The 17,400-nt window shown below is 42.8% G+C and overlaps 1 long non-coding RNA gene across 5 annotated transcripts in view; it reads left to right on the top strand.

Annotated features, from left to right (window-relative positions):
* LOC103558112 (uncharacterized) overlaps positions 1–16,593 on the top strand; it is a 41,990-nt gene extending 25,397 nt beyond the window's left edge. For 2 of the 5 annotated variants that reach the window (XR_011543084.1, XR_011543081.1), the window contains exons 3-8: positions 4,368–4,538; positions 5,523–5,795; positions 7,668–7,775; positions 9,931–10,002; positions 10,121–10,366; positions 13,885–16,593. This is a non-coding gene — a long non-coding RNA (uncharacterized lncRNA). The remainder of the gene's footprint in view (positions 1–4,367; positions 4,539–5,522; positions 5,796–7,667; positions 7,776–9,930; positions 10,003–10,120; positions 10,367–13,884) is intronic. The other 3 variants (XR_011543085.1, XR_011543082.1, XR_011543083.1) reach the window with 2 other exon arrangements.
* Positions 16,594–17,400: the final 807 nt, after the last annotated feature.

The raw sequence follows: 17,400 nt of genomic DNA, 5'->3' as shown, positions 1-17,400 counted from the left end.
TAAAAACGTCCTTTTGATATTTACGTGCTTTATTTCCACAGGCGCTTTCCTCTGCCAGTCCTCTCATAGGTCAGGGTTTTAAACCTGTGAGCTTCATCGTTCCTGCCACAAAGCCGGCCTGGTTTCTAGCTGGGATCCCACACTGGCTGCTTCATCGTCCTCCTACGGACTCTTCAGCCGGCCAGGGGCAGTTCATGATCTACATCTAATTAGAGTGGTCGCGTGTGTGCATCCCTGCAAGGGGCTCTTCTGTCTAGAGCCCTGTCGTGGGGCATTTGTGACAGCTCGCCGGACAGTGTGTCTTGCAGTTTATTCCCTCATGGATAAGTCTGTTGCAAGCTTTCTCAATCACAGCAGGGTTTGCTGGTACGAGTCCATGTTTAACTAGAGGCATCTGGTGCCTTTGCTGCTGTTTACTGAAACCTTTCATTTCACTTCATAAAGTTGGCCCAGTTTGGCTGTTCTTCCTCAGGTTGACTCCCAGCCTTCTCCAGTACAAACTGAACATTATTTTGTGGTCGAAAGGTCTTCTGTGGGAGGCCCCTTTTGTTCGTTTTGACTGATTCAGATTTTCAGTCTAAACTCTGGCCTATTTCCTTCTCTTTCAATCCTTGACTATCTTAATGGGATTTGAGCATTTTGGTCAATCCTTTTTCAGAGAATCGTTAGGCATTTCCCAGAATACTTGCTCAAGGAGAATTATACCACTTCTAGCCAACAGAACACAGTCAGGAGGTCTGCCTGGGAACCCTCATTGGGCAGGGGTGTTCAGAGGAAGGAGCCTGAAAAGAGCTGTGGGAGCTAGATTCAGGAGTCAGTGAGTGCATTAGGGACTGTCTCTCTCCTGGTTCCCTGGGCCTGGGCACGAGTGTGATAGACAGCCCTGTGGAGGTGGATGGGCTTAGCAGGACCCACCAACGAGCCTTTTAGTCTGTACTATTCTCTTCTGCTCGGGTCACAGTCAGGCACTGATTTCTGGGTTGAGCTGATTTCTGGGCAGGGACAGGTCCACAGTGGTCTGTGTCTCTCTTTTCATGTCTCTGCATCCCTTTGTTTCCACAGCTCCCTCTTGCTTCTCTCTAGCTCCAACTTGTCACCCTCATTAGGGAAATGGCTTGTTTTCTTTTTCATTCCATTGCTTCCCCTCTTCATTTGAATATTTTGGAAATCTGTCGGAGGTGACTATGGCAGATGGAGTTGAGGGCTGTAAGGGGAAGAAAAAATTAAGGGAGTAAATAAGTGTCAAGGAATTCATTGTCTGCTCTCCACCTGTTGTTATTCTGGTCCCAATCAACCTGCTCGCCAGGCTGGAGCCAGCGGCCATCTGGAAACACTGCTCTGTTTATAAACTTGGCATGAAGCAGCACTCCCGGGCCCTGACCTCCCACACAAATCTGGAAACAATTAGAGCAAGATGATAGGCAGGCAGGGAACGCTCCAGGGAGGGAGGAAAAGGAGGAGGAGGAGGAGAGGAGCCTTGGGGGGAAGGGAGGGGGCAGTCAGTGCAGGGGGCGGCGAGCCGGTCTAGGTAGAGTCTGTGTGGGAGCCGGGTGGGGGGAACACCCCGGTCCTGGGATGTGAGAAGCCAGGGTCCTGGTGGCAGGTCCGGGTGGGGGGAGGGGGCCGGGGAGTAGGGAAGCCAAGTGTGGAGGGAGTTGGGAGTTGAGTGGCCCAGGGTCAGGTGAGGGAGCCAGAGATCTGGAGCGGGGAGTGGAGTACAGAGAGAAGTGAGGGTTGGGGGGCCCAGGGAGGCCTGAGTCTGGGTGGGAGCTGCGGGTCTGGGAAGAACTCAGGGAGGCCTGAATCTGAATGGGGTCTGGGTGGGAGCAGGGGCGGAGGTGTAAGTCTGGGGTCAGTTGGGGGCAATGGGGGTCCTGGTGGGAACTGGGAGTAGTCAGCTCCTCTGGGGTTTGAGGACCAGGAGAGGGGCCCCAGCTGTTTGCTTAAGATGGTGTGATTGCAGGCACATGTGTGCCCTGTAGCCTCAGCCTCATACATGACCTCCTTCTAGTTTCCGGGGACCTCTTAAGAAACAAAACAGGCTAGGGAGGCAAAGAAAATACCGCTGTCTGCCCTTCACTGTGAGCAGACACGGTGAGTAAAATCGTTTTGGTCCCCGTAGGAAAAACACTGTACAGTCTCAAGTCACTGTTTTAGTTTCAGAAACACATTCTTGAAGACCGCTTTTTAACCAAAGGAAGTTTAAGCAATGTCCCATTTTGCTACAGAAAAACTAAGAATGCTTGAACTATAGTAGGACATTTCTTTAAAAGGGACAACACTTACAGATCGGTACATTGGATTCTGTGTTGACCAATGTCATGCGTGTGTGTTTCGGGAGCTGATTCAGGCTTCCAGAGTCTTGAGTATTAGCAAGATGAATGAGTCTCTTCCTCTTCACTTAAGAAACCCTTTTTCCCTCTCTTTTCCCTGCAGTTTTGAAACGTGATTCCAAACTCTAAGTTGATGCTCTTTTCACGCTCAGCTGGGTTTCTAACTCCTGAAATATTAATCTGTGGGAGTTGTTGGCAAACCAATAATTGGCACCAATTAACAAGCTCCTGGTTGGCCAAATGATACTTAAGAGGGAAGTTTACTGTGCTGGTCTTCTTGGCTCCTGAGGGCTCAGGCAGAGCAGCCTGGGACCAGCAACAGTGGCCTCTCCCCTGGCCTCTTGTCCTGCTTCTGAAGCAGATTCCCCTGATCTCAGACTGGAACATTGGCCCCAAGTGCATTTGCTTAGATCTCTAAAAATTAATCCATCAAGAGTGGTGTCAGCAGCCAACCCCAATCCTAGAGCTCGTTCCACGTGCAGTTCCACTGACTGGGTCTCCCCCATGCCTTGTTCTCCATTCCCATGCATTTTTATTTTTGTCTAAACATATTCTTTCACGCTCACTGCTTCTGATACACTGGTTGCTAAAATCCAGCAGAAGAATGTTTAGGACTACAGAATATGCAACATACAGCGATGTGAAAAAATAATCCAGCAAGATCTATAAGGTACTCAGCACAGTCCAGGGAACAGACCTGGGCTGGGCTTGTCACTTCCTGTGGCTGCTGCTGCCCAGTGGCTGCCCCTCAGAGCAGAGCTCATGAATGTCCCTGGAGATATGCAATCTGGGAAGTTAATTTCAGACTCTGAGTCTTGTTGCAAATGGATTCATTTGAACTATAATATAAAATATTGTGTTTATTTAACCCCTGTAAGCTGAGCTCCTTTGTCTTTTGTGAACTGGCAGGGCAGCTAAGGACCCACATTCCTTCCACAGTTAATAAAACTTCATATTTTTCTCTGTATTCATAAATTTAATTACACTCAGACCCATTTAATCTACATCAGTTTTTCAAACTTTACCTAGATTAAAAAAACACAGTCCCCCCCAACATGGAACACAGTCATAAATTTTAGATTAAAAGACATAAATTGAAAATTCATTTTGCCAATTTTGTCTTCAAGAAATCATCTTGTATCTTCTCAAGTTTCAGACCTGGAAAGTAGAGATGTAAATTGACTTGGCTACAGTTCTTCCCAAGATAGAAGATTTGTACTTTAAAGCCTATATTTCTTCAAACTTATTAAAACAAAACAAGAAGTACGAAAAAAAGAAATCCAAAAGAACAAGCCAGGTCTCATTTACTTCATGCAAGACTGTTTGTAAATTTTTAAAAACACTTGGCATGTACTTGGATTGATACATATTCTCAGAAACTAAAGAAGGTGAGCTGCCTGGGTGGTGCCCCGACGCTGGTGAATCTTGGTACACGGTGATCAATAGTGCCTTCTTCTGCTTCCTTGGCCCCTCCCAGGGGGGTTTTTGAAAATTAATGACATTTCCATAAAGTGTTTTGCTCTTTTTGAGAGAAATAAGTACAATTTATCAGCACCCAGTTATTGCTTGTGTCTCCAGGCCCCCACCTTAGAGATCAGAGCATGACCATCTAGCTAACGGCTGAAACCCTTCCACCCTGCTTTGTCCTTTTCTTGAATCTTCTTTAAACAACATCTTCCTGCTTGTAATTAAGAACACCAAGACCCCCACTTAATTAGAACACTTATCTTCCTTTTCAAAGCTTGGTGTTTTTCTTCTTCCCTATCTGCTGTCTTTAGAGAGCTCTTATAATTCCCTCTCTGGACAGACAACCACTCCTTCTGTTCATATCTTTTTGCCACCATTTTGCTTTGCCTTAATTTGATTTGTAAGATAGCAATCTTTCTTCCCACCAAAAGGAAAAAAAAGTTAAAAACCAAAACAAAATGAAACCTGGATTTTTTCTAGAAAATTATTTTTTTTTCTATTTAATTGTTTCTTGAAATCTCATGCTATAATCTTATAATAACACTTTACTCAAATGTTTGGCCCAAGGAAGACTTTGAGAATGAGAGAATCTGCAGCTTTTTCATCTGGAAGTCAGCTAGTATTCAACCGTTTGATGAATGAAAGAGTGATGACTGTTGGTTTTCCTCTTCTATGTCTGTGGAATGGACCTGCAGGGAGAAGTAGCTCTGGAGTATTCTCTCTTTCCAAAAATACTAGGTGAGTAGTGTGTATTAAAACTCTAAAAATTGTGACCAAGCTTCCATCTAAACGCTGGACAACATTCTTGCCCCAATGTTGTTTTTCTGGTATCGTTGGAGAGTCAGTGACATTTCCAACCTCATGATGTGTTTTGTGTGTGGACTCTATTGGCTGTTTAACTATGAGACCATTAAACGGAGATGACTTATAAGGCAGATGGGTGATAAGTCATGTATTGATTAACTCTCTGTTTCAGAGGGCTGACTTGTTGCTCCTGGACTTCCACAGGATGTAGAGTTGTTCTCCCCTTAGCTGTGACATGAAGACAGTGACCAGTGTTCTGATCTGATGGAATGGTCATTTCTTGGGTCATCTGGCCATGTTGGTCATCTAACCCACTTAAAACTTGCATGTGATAATTGGAAAACTCCAGAGGTGTTTTTGTGAGGATGGTTAGGGCTTGACTGACATTGAGTTTCAGGGCACACTTCCAGAGCCTGACATGACACTGTTAGTTATTACAGGAAATGCTCAATAGATGTGGAGTGCCATAGTAGAGCTATGTAGAAAATGCTGACAGAATTATTTGTGTGTCTCTTTGTTTGTCTGCTCTTCTATATAATGCATTTCATGTCTCCCTTATTTGCCACTATATATCCTGTTCCTAGCACGTTGCCTGATGAGTAGTAGGCATTCAGTAAATACATGCTCAATGAACGAATGGTGAGGGACATTTTTCGCTTTGAGGTAATGGGGAATATTTTACAGCAAAAATGGCAGAGAAAGCCCAAGACTGTCCTTAAGGGATGGCACATTCAAACAATATTCTTTCCATCTCCTGTCCCTCCCCACTAAAGAGGCTTTGCCACTTAGACATATTTATCTGTTGTTAGAAGCAGTATTAGTACTATTACTAGCAGTGGTAACAGGAGTAGGAGCTTTGTAATGGGGACAAATTTTCCAGATTTATTGTCACATCTTACTCATCTTTTTGTCTTACAGGCTTTACAACCATAGGAGGCACTGGCTTTTGGTTTTATGGGAAGAGCAGACACCTCTTGAATGACAAAGACATTTCTCATTTTTGACAGTCCAATTCAATTTTTGTTTGACAACTTAATATGCTTGAAAGCAAAGCTTTTCAGAGAGAGAGAGAGAGAGAACATATTTTCTAAATCTATCAAGGATAGATAGTTCAGAGCTAGCGTACTGTCCACAGCATAAAGAACATCATGGTGTTGCTGTTCCAAGGAAAGAGAGAGATTCGATCAAGAGGTAAGAAAGCCTGAAGCTCCACCTCTTATTGGCATTGAGGGTTTATGGGAAGAAGGGAGAGAGGTTAAAGGGTCACACATGATGGCTCTTTCTAAGAGCTTGGGGCCTCCCTCAAGGTAATTAGAGACATTCAGATTAGTGCAGGGAACCTGAAGAACATGGGTGCTAGAGGCACGCTCCCTTCTCATGATAGGAGGGCTACAGCTGGTAGGAGAACTGGTGCAGCCACCTCAGTGTCTACAGGGACATGGGATGCTGCAAACACCCTCTACTCTGCCTTGTTGAAAACTTGAGAAAGAGGAGTGGGCAAAATCAGAAAGACTGCACCTTCCACTAGTGAGCCTGAGCCATCCAAATGGGCACATTTTAGATAGCCCTGAGGGACACTTAGGTCAGCTGAGGTGAGATTGTGAGGAAGTCTGAGCCTCGCAATTACTCCGTCCATACGTTTGCCTATTCACTGTTTTGTCCTTAGCACCTACCTCTTTGCAGCAGAGTGAGTAATATGGTCTCTGGACTCTGCAGGGCAGAACATGTGCCCCAGCCCTTAGCACAGCTCCTAGCATACAGCAACTGCTTAACTAACGATGGCAACTTCTACTACTCATGTAGAAATGCTTAATCATCTTTGTTGAAATGAGAATGTCCCTATCTAGTCCAGAAATTCTCTTAATCTGGTTACCTATTCAGGATTGCCCAGAAATACTGGATTGCACAGCAGACTCAAAGCATCCTTGCTTACTGGGTATATGCATGCGTATATATTCCTATTCTATTCTTCCTATCTCTCTTTTATCAGGCCAATAATTCTTTAAATTTTTAGTGTTTGAACTTCTGGAGTTTGGTGGGGTGGCTACTGTGCTACTTCTGTTTTTGCTATTCAACTTTTGCTTCTAAACTATACAAATTTTTCCAGTGTACCCTCTCCTGCTGCTCTCACTTTGCTCTTCTTTTCTCTTTCAAGTCCTGGGTTTTTCGTTTGTTTGTTTGCTTTTACCTTCCCCTCCTTGCTCCCTACAAAGCCACCCCAAGTAATGATCAGGGCCATTCCTTATTTCAGGGCTTCTACTCAGAGTCACATCTCATCTCACATGCAATGGTCTTGCCACAGTCATTCTGGGAGATGGATCACGAAAAATGGCTCCATTATCCATCCCTTCCTGCAAAGATATCTACACCATTTGCAATGTGATTTTGTTGTTTTCCCATTAAGAGGCTGCTGTATTTCCCCACTCATTGAGTCTGGTCTGTCTAGTGATTTGCTTTGGCCAGTAGAATGTGGTAGAATGTTCCAGTTCCAAGTCTAGCCCTCAAGGGATCTTTCATGCATCCTCTCTTTATCTTGGAACCCTGCCACTGCTATGAGAAAAAGTCCAGACTGACCCATTGGAATGAGAGGCTATGTGGAGCTGAGTGAGCCATCCTTGCCCAGTTGACCCTCAGCTGACCTGCACTAATAACAGAATCATGAGTGAGCCCAGATTAAATCAGCTCAGCCATGCCCCTCTCAGCAGAGTTTCCTGGCCAATCCATAGTCTCCATGAGAAAAAATGAATCATTGCTGTTTTAAACCATGAAGTTTTTGGGTGTTTTGTTAAGCAGCAATAACTAACTGATCTAGTCAATAACCATCTTTTGTTGCTAAATCTAAAGGATCTTTTTTTCAGTTCTTGTAGCAGAGATTTATAAAGGCTAACCAAAATCTATGTCCTTTTTCATCACAAACACACAGCTAGACTATATTTTCTCACCTCTGTGTGACCATGTGATTGAGTTCTGGCTAATGGAATATGTGCAGAAGTGATGTGCATCACTTTCAAGTCTGGCTCGTAAATAGCTCCCTCTTGTAATCCTTTTCCCATCATGTGGCAGAATGGAGAGAACGTGAGGAGGTCAGAACTGGGGTATGGAAGAGCATGGGTTCCTGAATGACTGTTTGGGAGACTGCTACTCACAAGGAGAATCTACAGTGGACTTTGTGTGAGTGAGAAACTAACTTTTGCTGTGTCAAGTTACTGAAATTGTGGGGTTCGTGATAGCAGCTGGAGCTGTTTGCCTTCTTCACTACTCTCCTCTTACTTGACCTCTCTGTGGCCTTGGGCAGTGCTGACCCCTCTCTCCTGTATGACATCCTCTTCCCTTGCTGTCCTTGATCCTATACTCTGTAGTTTTCCCACACATGTATCAATAGTTCCCCATGACTTCCAAGAAGTTCAAGTCCAGAATTCTTGGCATGCCTTTGCTAAAGTCTTTGTTTAACTCTTCATTCTTCTCCCTCACCACCATAGCTTCAAACTCCATGCATTTACATAAACACATCATGCTCTCATTTACTCTGAGGTTTTACATTTGTTATTCCCTCTGCTGAAAAGCTCTGCCCACTTTTTGCCCTGCTAATTTTGCCACCACTTCAGATCTGATGTATCACCAGTTCCAAGAACCCCAGACCCTAAGTTTTGGGGAAGAGCCTCCCATGGGCTCTAAGGCAAGTTGTGTTTGCCTCAATCATAGGACTTGCTGTTGTAGCACTGCTCCATCTCTTTACCAGCTGACTCCAAAGTCTGATGTTCCAGCCTACTGTGCTCACTCCTGAATCCCAAATGCATAGTCGAGTGCCTGTCACTTAGTCATGCTAATAACCATTTGGTGAGTGCATAAGTGAATAAGTTTGTAGGACTGGGGAAACAAGAGTGCCTGAAATCTAGGAATTAGACTCCAGGTTTGATAACAGGTAATGCATGAGGAAGTCAACCAGAAAAATGATGTTACTTAATCTTCCTTGGAGATTATCTGTACTTGGTCCCTCTGAAAATTACTAGACTGTTTATGAGGAAGGGTATAGAACAGCCTTCTTTCAAATGGTGTTTCCTTCTATTATCATTGGTGGTGAAAATGGGATTTATTTCACATATTACAATGCAGAATTTGGTGTTGTTTATATGTGAACATAACTACTCTGTAAAACCTCAAGCATTTTTCTCTATTAGAATTGGCAGATGAGAGATTATATAAACTTGTGGCCAACTGAGAGGTTCCCAAAACATTGCTCTTGAATTAGAGGGAACAGAGGGCATGCCCTGGGTGTCCGAATCCCTTCTTCGGGCTGATGCAGACTTATGTTTGCATCTGTTCTTTATTACGGTGCTGCTCTGCTCTTTAACCACAAGGAGAACTCGGACACTGGAAGGTTAGGTGTGCTGCCCAAGGCCCCATGGCAACTTGGATTTGAGATCATATCTGAAAGCAGATGTAAGTATCACTCCCTAGGAGCCCACATGGACTCCTTGTGCTCCTGGACATGGAAACAAATCATGAAGAGCCTCTGTCAATGCATCATGATAAATCAGGTGAAGATGATGATGTATCCCGTGAGGTTGCCTGTGGAGGAGGATTTCTGGGACACTGTTGGCAAGTGGTCACCGCTGGACTCCACAGAGGGGTGGACTATCCCGGCACATACTTTTGTTGCCACGCTAGTGGTGTGTGAGCCTGTCCCACATGTGCTCTGCCAGCCCTGATTTCTGAACCCATGAGGAGTGTACAGGGGACCAAGGGAAGGGTCCAGGTGTCCTGCTTTTATCTTTCCATGGCTCATGATAATGAGAGCAGCTAAGATGACTGAGTGCTTCATATGTTTCCAGCTCTTCACCTCATTTAATTCTCCAATGGCACCACTATGGGACTGCTATAGGTTACTCTCAGCTCTCAGGCAAGAAAACTGAGGCACAGAGGGCTCCTGGACTGGCCCCCAAAGCACATGCCCTCCCACTCCTTTCAGGGCACTCTGTGCACTTAACCAGGGGTTGATCCCCAAGGAGAGGCTGTGCCTAGGGCTCCTTCCCTCAGGGCTCCAGGAGTCCTGTCTACAGAAATCTTCCTCTTTAATTTTCCTTTCCTGGGCCCTGTCTCCCACTCTCTGACTATTTAAGCTTACTTTAGAAGAACTATTTCTTATACCCTGAAATGAGGGCATGTAAATTTGAATATGCATGGAAGAATGGTGAAATGAATATATTTAGAGTAAACAAAGCATCCTCATAATCTCAAAACATGTGTGCTTGTATTTGTAGATTGTCTTACACACCTAAATTCTTTGCCATGTATTTTTGTGTTAATTTGAATGTGTTGCTCACAGGCAGCAAAGGCTGACTGAAGTGGGATGTAAGCAGGAAAAGACTCCCCTCCAAATGACATCCATCTCATTATGGTGAGTGCGTGACCCTCTCATGACTCCATCCTTCCACACACTGCTGTGCAGTACTCACCCCCACGCATCCTGTTTAGAATCAGCTTAGATCCTGCAGAATTTTCCTTCTATTTTTCAGCAACAAAATATGAGGCAAAGGCCAAGAACTGCCGATCTGTCTACAATGTTTGAAAGAGCCCCGGAGCTGCTATTTTGTAGAGCAGAGAGGAAGTGCTGCCTGGCCCTTTGGAGCTCCCTGCAGCCTCTGGGCTGTTAGTCAGCAGCCTCCTCCCACCCCACGAAGCCTACCTCCTGGCCTGTGTCTGGCATAGGTTCCCTGAGGCTCTTTCCATCTGCGTTGTCCGTTCTGCATTCTGTCTCCATGGTGAGTGTACAGGTGGCAGAGTCAAGGGAAGTGGGACTGAGAAACAGCCATGACTCACCCAGGGAACCTCGGAGAGCTAAGGCACCCCGTCTCCTCCACCTGCCTAATTGAGTGGTAGTCACCAAGATTGCATAACCAGCACCATTACAGCCTGTGAAAGCCTGGATGAACAAGTTGCAGTTAAACACTTAAAAACAACCTTTGCTTGCTGACTAGTATATTTGCACTCACAATGAGCTTCAGTGCTCTCTCAGAGCCATCTCACTTGTTGCTATCATTGAGCTAAAGTTTGAGATTTATGTGTTGAGTAGGCTGATCTCTGCCTGCCTGGAGCTCATATTCTTATGGGGGAGATGTGCAATCAGCATAATCAATGTTTCATATTATGTTAAAAATGACCAGAGCTTAGGAAATAAAGCATAAAGAGGGGATGGGGAGCTGAAAGGATGACTACAATTTAAATAGGGCAGCCAGGGTGACTTCTGTGGAAATGACATTGGAGAAATGAGTGGAAAGAGGTGCAGAGTGCATATCTCTGAGGGCAAAGTGTTCTAGAAAAAGGAAACAACGTGTGCAAAGGACCTGAAGTGAGCAGATGCCTGGGGAAGTTAGGGTGCCCAATCTATTCAGTAGGGCACTTGTTTTAAGACTGTAGTGAACCATATCATTTCTCTAATGCATTGCTGTAGTGGCCCCTGATGTCACTGAGAGTGAAAGCAAAAGTTTACGGTGGTCCCCTCTACACTCTGACTCCACTGCCCCCCTACGGTGATGACCCTGTCAGCTGTGTTGAGAGTGGACTGTGGGGAGCAAATGTGGAAGGGGAAGGCCATTGAGAAGCTGTATCACAAATTCTTCCACACAGTGACTTACAGCAGCACCTGTCATTTCATGATTCTGGGGTCAGTAGTGTGAGCTAGCCCGAGCAGGGTAGTCCTGCTGCTTCGGACTGGGATCCCTTGTGCATCTGGGCTCCAACAACACCTCTCAGGGAGGCCTGGCCAGCCAGGCAGCTCTGCTCCTGCAGTGTGGCTGGCTGCTGGCTGGGGAAACAGGGAGACCGAGCTTGAACCTCTCATCTCCCAGCAGGACAGCCCAGGCAGCTATTCACAGGGTGGCTCAGGGGTCCCCAAGCACCATGAGGGTGAACCTCAAGGAGAAATGCTTTCCAAGTTTTGGCTTGCTTTTCAAGTCTCTACGCTGGCTGTTGGTCACAGCTCGGAGCCTTTGTGGGAGAGCAAGGAGTGCAGCTACAAGGAGGCCTGGACATGTTGGGCTGTTACTCAGTCAGCCACAGATCAGTCACTGCGATGGTCTAAGGGGACACATTGGTATTGTGCACTAGGGAATATCATTAGAGATGGTGAGAAGTAGTTGAATTATGACTATTTTCTGAAGATGTAGTCAGTAGGATTTGTTGATGGAATGGACACGGAATGTGAGAAAAAGAGAAATTAAGGGTGACTGAGATTTTGGGCTTGAGCTGCTGGGATGGAGTTGCCATGACCACGATGAGAAAGCTGGAAGTGGAGCCGTCTTGGGAAGGAGCAAGGGCTCCCTTTCCAAAAAGCTGTTTGAGATGTCAGACATCCAGGTGAAATGTTGAGTGGGTAATTGGATTTATGGATGTGGACTTCGGTGGGGAGTTTTGGACTGGAGATACAAATTTCACTATGAAATATTTTTAAAGACGTATAGACTGGCTGGATTGGAAAGAACCACAAAAGTGTGCAGCCTAACTCTGGTAAGTATTTATCCTGACTTTACTTAGATGTCTCCAACGAATCATCAATTTAACTATCTTCAATTGACAAATCATTGAGCATCTATTATATACAATATGCCACAGCAGCTCAAAAACTATGTAACTTTAATATAACTCTTCTGTCAATAAGAATAAATTTACCTGAAAACAAAAAGTATCTTAACAATTTCAATAATGTGGCAAGTTTCTATATCATATACATATAGATATACATTCACAAATGCAAATATGCACACTTGAGAGCTGACTGCTGTATCCTTGCTTAACAGCCCAGTAAGTTGGGCATGAAAGGGACAACCAGTCACAGTTTACAGAAGGGCTTGGAACAAGGAAGCAGTGCTTAGGACTCAGTGGAGTGGACTGGCCTGGGTCTTCTGACCTACACTTGGATGCTCTTGACTGATTAAAAACTAATCAGGACTATCTCACCACGAAAGAGAGGCCAGCTCCCTCCATAGGAAGGTGGGCCACAAAGTGTACATGAATTCTGGATCAAAATTTTTCCCCAAAGAATTTATTTCTAAACTTTTAAGATAATTATAGATCCACATGTAGTTGTAAGATATAATACAGACTGATCCCGTGTACCTTTTACACAGCTTCCTCCAGTGGTAACATCTTGTAAAAGTATAGTACAAGATTAGTATATCACAACCTAAATATTGAATTGTATACTCTACTGACTTTATTCAGATTTTACCAGTTTTACATTCGTGTGTGTGTGTGTGAATTTACCTTTATGAAATTGTGTCACTTGTGGCAATTAGTATGAGCACAAAAACTGTCAAGACTCAGAACACTTTTACCACAAGGATCCTTGTGCTTCTTTTTAGGGTCACCTCCCCCTCCCCCTGCTATCCCTAACCCCTGGCAGCCACTAATCTCTTTTCCATCTCTATAATTTTATCATTTTGAGATAGTTATATAAATGAAGTTGTACAATATGTATGAGATTTTTTTTTTCACTCAGCATAATTCCCTTGAGCTCTATTCAAGTTGTTGTGTGTATCAATAGTTCATTCCTCTATATTGCTGAGTAGTATTCCACGGTATGGATATACCACTATTTGTTTAACCACTCATCTGTTGAAGGACATCTCACTTGCTTCCTGTTTTTGGCTATTACAAATAAAGTTTCTATAAGAATTCATCTACAAGTTTTTGTGTGAACATAAGTTTTCAAGAATTAAAGCAAGAAATCTTTTCAAATTCTTGAATAAGCAGTCAGCCAGGACCCCAGGACACCATGGAAAGGAATGTGGAAGTGAGGATTTACCTCAAAAATTGTCTGGATGGGGATTACCCAGTTGTCAATCCCAACCATTAAAGTAATGCTCAGAATGGCTCACATGGAACGTGTGACTTTGAGCAGCTGTACCTCCTGTTTCCTTCCCAGAGAAGTCAATTGCAGACAGTTCCCGGCCTGCTACTCCCGGAACTGACTTGATGAAGGAAGCTATTGAATACTGTCCATTTAGATGTTGGCGAATGCCTGCCAAAGATTATTTTAGCTTTGCTGTGGTCAATTTTCTTTCTGACTGCACTGAGCTGACACTGTGTCTTCAGAATGCCTTTAGTGTATAACAGAAGTATGTTATCCCCTAAGAAAATACTTCCTATCTTTCTTATGGCTCAGACAGGATGAAATGTATTAATTTCAAAATTTTAACTGATTATGTTGAAAATGTAAAAGGTTAGAGATGAGGATTTTTGGATCCTACTATATTTGTAACAAAGTCTTATTATCTTACAGTGATATGTGATACAAAGCATCCTTTTCTTCTCTGACTATGACATTCAAAGGAGATGGTCTTCATTGTTTCTCAGACCTGTCACCACTGGATCATGTCACTGACAGTAACACAAGATGGATGCTTTCCTTAGAGGAGACAATGCATTTCTAAAGTGGTGCTCGATAAAGAAGGAAGTTGTTCTCAGAATCTTACCAGAGCATATTTCATTTTGAGTTTTTAGGCAGCATGTCTCAAATGTACCTCCATGCCTTCAGGCAACTTGAAAGTTGAGGTTGGTCAAATTTTGGAATGAATAAGACAGTATCTTCATGGAGTGTTAAATCCATAGCAGTGATGTCATTGTTTGAATAATCATCTCTAAATAATCAAATATATTATATTTGGCTTTTGTCTGTTATTAATGAAATTGTTCTTGATTTCAAAGAATTGGACAGGGTTGCCTTGAGTGACGTTTAGTGTTTGAATGTTAATGGGATATTAATTACCCACATGAAGTAAGGCATTTGTTTCTGGAGAAAACATGGCGTGCACTTCTTGACTGGGTCCCCTGTTTATCTGTTCAGCGTCCTCCTGACACATTCCCATATGTTCCCTTTCTCCATATCAAACCCAGGCCTTCCCTGAAAAGCCCATGGTCTCTATTCTCAGTGCTTTTTCCCAGACCTTGCTGATCTTTCTGCCTGGATATTCTTCTTCACTGCTTGGCCACATTCTACTTCTTGAAGGTTCAGCTTCAAACTTTTGGAGATTCTTTTATTCATTCATTTGCTTATTCACTAAATCATTTAACATTTACTGAATATTTATAATGTGCTACACATTTTTTTAGGTATTGAGGATACAAAAGACATAATCCTAAATACCTTCAAGTGCCTTCAAGACAGACACAGGACTGGAGTTTGCATACAACTATGCTGTTGTGCAGTAGGGTTTATGCAGGTATTCCAGGAGTGCTGAAGAGAGATGTCAAACCACCTGGGGAGGCAAGGAAGGGTCATTTCCTCTGGTACAGGCCTGGCCATCATTAATTCAGTTAGAGTGTCCTCTCCATATGCATGCCCAGTGTGGCACTTAGCACACATACTGTGTTGCTTTCTACCCCCATTCACCAAATCTACCCCCTCCTGCCAGCACAGTGTGGCATATAGCAGGCATCCTGTGTCCACCTATGTTTTGGTTCTTTTAACTGGCATTTAGTTTGATTTCTTTTCAGACTTTGGTTAATATTCTAACTACTTTAGAAAAATATTTGAGGTGGTTTTCAGTAAAAATACACAGGACCATTAAAAATAAAATTAGAAAGAGGGATCAACTAGAGGAAGGCAGGGGAGTGATGCCACGGAGAGTTTGTTTACAGGTGTGTGGGTTGCTCTGAGCCGCCTGGCAGTCAGACTGCTCTGTCATACCCTTGCCGTGGTCTCTGAAATTGGGTAGCTTATTTTAATGTTAGTTGATGCATTAGTAAAAAAAACAAATTTATCAACTGAAGCAGAATATGGGCTGATAAAATTTTCAAACACTAGGTCTTCTATAGTTTGTAGAAAATTGGGCATCACATGCTTTGAATTCTAGAGTCCACTGTTCACGGCCTACAAGCCCTCACTAAGCCCTGAAATCAAGGTATTCTATCTTCTGTGTGAAGAATCCAAGAAAGCTGTTGGTTGGTGGTTTTTAATTTCCATCGAGTCTCTTCTCCTTCCATTTCTGAGCCCTATTCTCAGCTGCACTACTTCTTCCTATGCAAAACACGGGAAGGTTCCTTGATCTTTAGTAGTTGAGTGTGTAAATTGATATATACCTTAAATTGGTCTCATTAGGTACATTAGATGATGCTCAGCAAATGACTGGAAGAAAATGTGTTCTCACTAGCTCTTAGAAGCTCAGGTTGTGGTCCCGATCTGCTCACTTCCTGTTGATGGTTCTTCTGGAACAAAGTGACTAGAGGGGAGGGACCTTGCCCTGCATGGGGGAGGAAGATGAGTCAGCCAGCCCACATCTGGTAGGTGGCCCTTGTGTGGCACTGGGATCTGAACTCCACCCCCGCTGCCACTGCTCACAGTGTGCCCTGTGATTGGCTTCACTGTGTTCTTTTACAGACCTACCCTTAAGGTTCCTTCAGTGAAGACCAACTGGGATTCTATTTTAGCTGACATAGAACCTCACAGTCTGTACCGTAGATGAGTAAAAGGTAAAAGTCCCATATTTAATGATACCGTAAGTATGTTAAATTCCTCTGCAAAGTTTTGTATCCATCAGTTGTTTTGAATGAGGTCCACTTAATGTTGTTCCATTTCAGTGATGTCTTAATTTTTATGTTATTTCACTAATTGTGTATCACTCTGGAATCTTTAATAGCATTGATTAAATCCTGGCATTATTCCTAAGAGTATTCCATAAAATACATATTTGTTTAACGTTTTCATAGATAATACATTCACAGAGTTTCAACTTCAAAAGGTACGAAAGGTTAAACAATAAAATATCCTTCTTCCACTCTCCTCTGACACCCATTTCTTTCCTTTGATGCAGTCAGTTTCATATGTTTTTAAATATCTTTTCAGAAATAAGTTATGCATCTGTAAAGCAAATTCTCTTTTTACAGAAATGGTAAAAGCACTATGCACACTGTTCTACTCCTTGTTTCTTTCATGTAACAATATGTTTTGGAGTGCATTCTCTATTTGTACATAAAACCTTCTTCAATCTTATTCTACCGTGTGGTGTGCTGTATTATTTATTAACAGTTTCTTGATGGATATTTTTGTTTATTTCCAACTTTTTTATCTTACAAACAGTATTATAAGAAAAAGTTTCTGTATATGTCATCTCACATGTTTGAGAATATTCCTCTATAATAAATTCCCAGAAATATAATTGCCAGATCAAAAGATACATGTATTAGTAATTTACATGTATATTACCAAATTGCTTTATAGAAATGTTATCAATTTACACTCTTGCCAGCAATATAGGAGAATGAGTGACTGATTTCCCATTCTCTCTCCTACACATGGTGTTGTCTAATTTTTTATCACTGCCAATTAGAGGGATGAAAAATAATATAACTTTGTTTGACATTTGTCTCATTTTAAGAGAGGTCAAGCCTTTTCTATGAATGTTTAAAGGCCATTTATACATTCTTTCTTTTTCTTTCACATTTTCCTACTCTGTTTTTGGCCCATTCCTAGTTGATTTTTAAAAGCATTGCATAATAAGAAAAATTAGCATTTTTCTGTATGTAAAATGCAGTTATTTTCCCCAAGTTTAAAGGAAACTTGCTTATAGTGGTTCTTATTCATGCAGAACTTTTTATAATTAAAATGTCTAAAAGTTATAAATTTGTTTAATCCCTCCTAGATTATGTGACACACCTTTAAAAAGCCTCCCCATTGGAAGATTATTAATAATTATTCTATGTTTTTTTCTAGAAATTTATGGATATACAGATATTCGTGTGGAATAGATAGATGTATAGATAGATGTGAGATATATATGACAAACATATTTTTAAGGAT

Source organism: Equus przewalskii, chromosome 8 (assembly GCF_037783145.1).
Source record: "Equus przewalskii isolate Varuska chromosome 8, EquPr2, whole genome shotgun sequence".
Taxonomy (NCBI): domain Eukaryota; kingdom Metazoa; phylum Chordata; class Mammalia; order Perissodactyla; family Equidae; genus Equus; species Equus przewalskii.
Note: the sequence above shows the minus strand (reverse complement) of the source record. Positions and strands in the feature narration are given on the sequence as shown.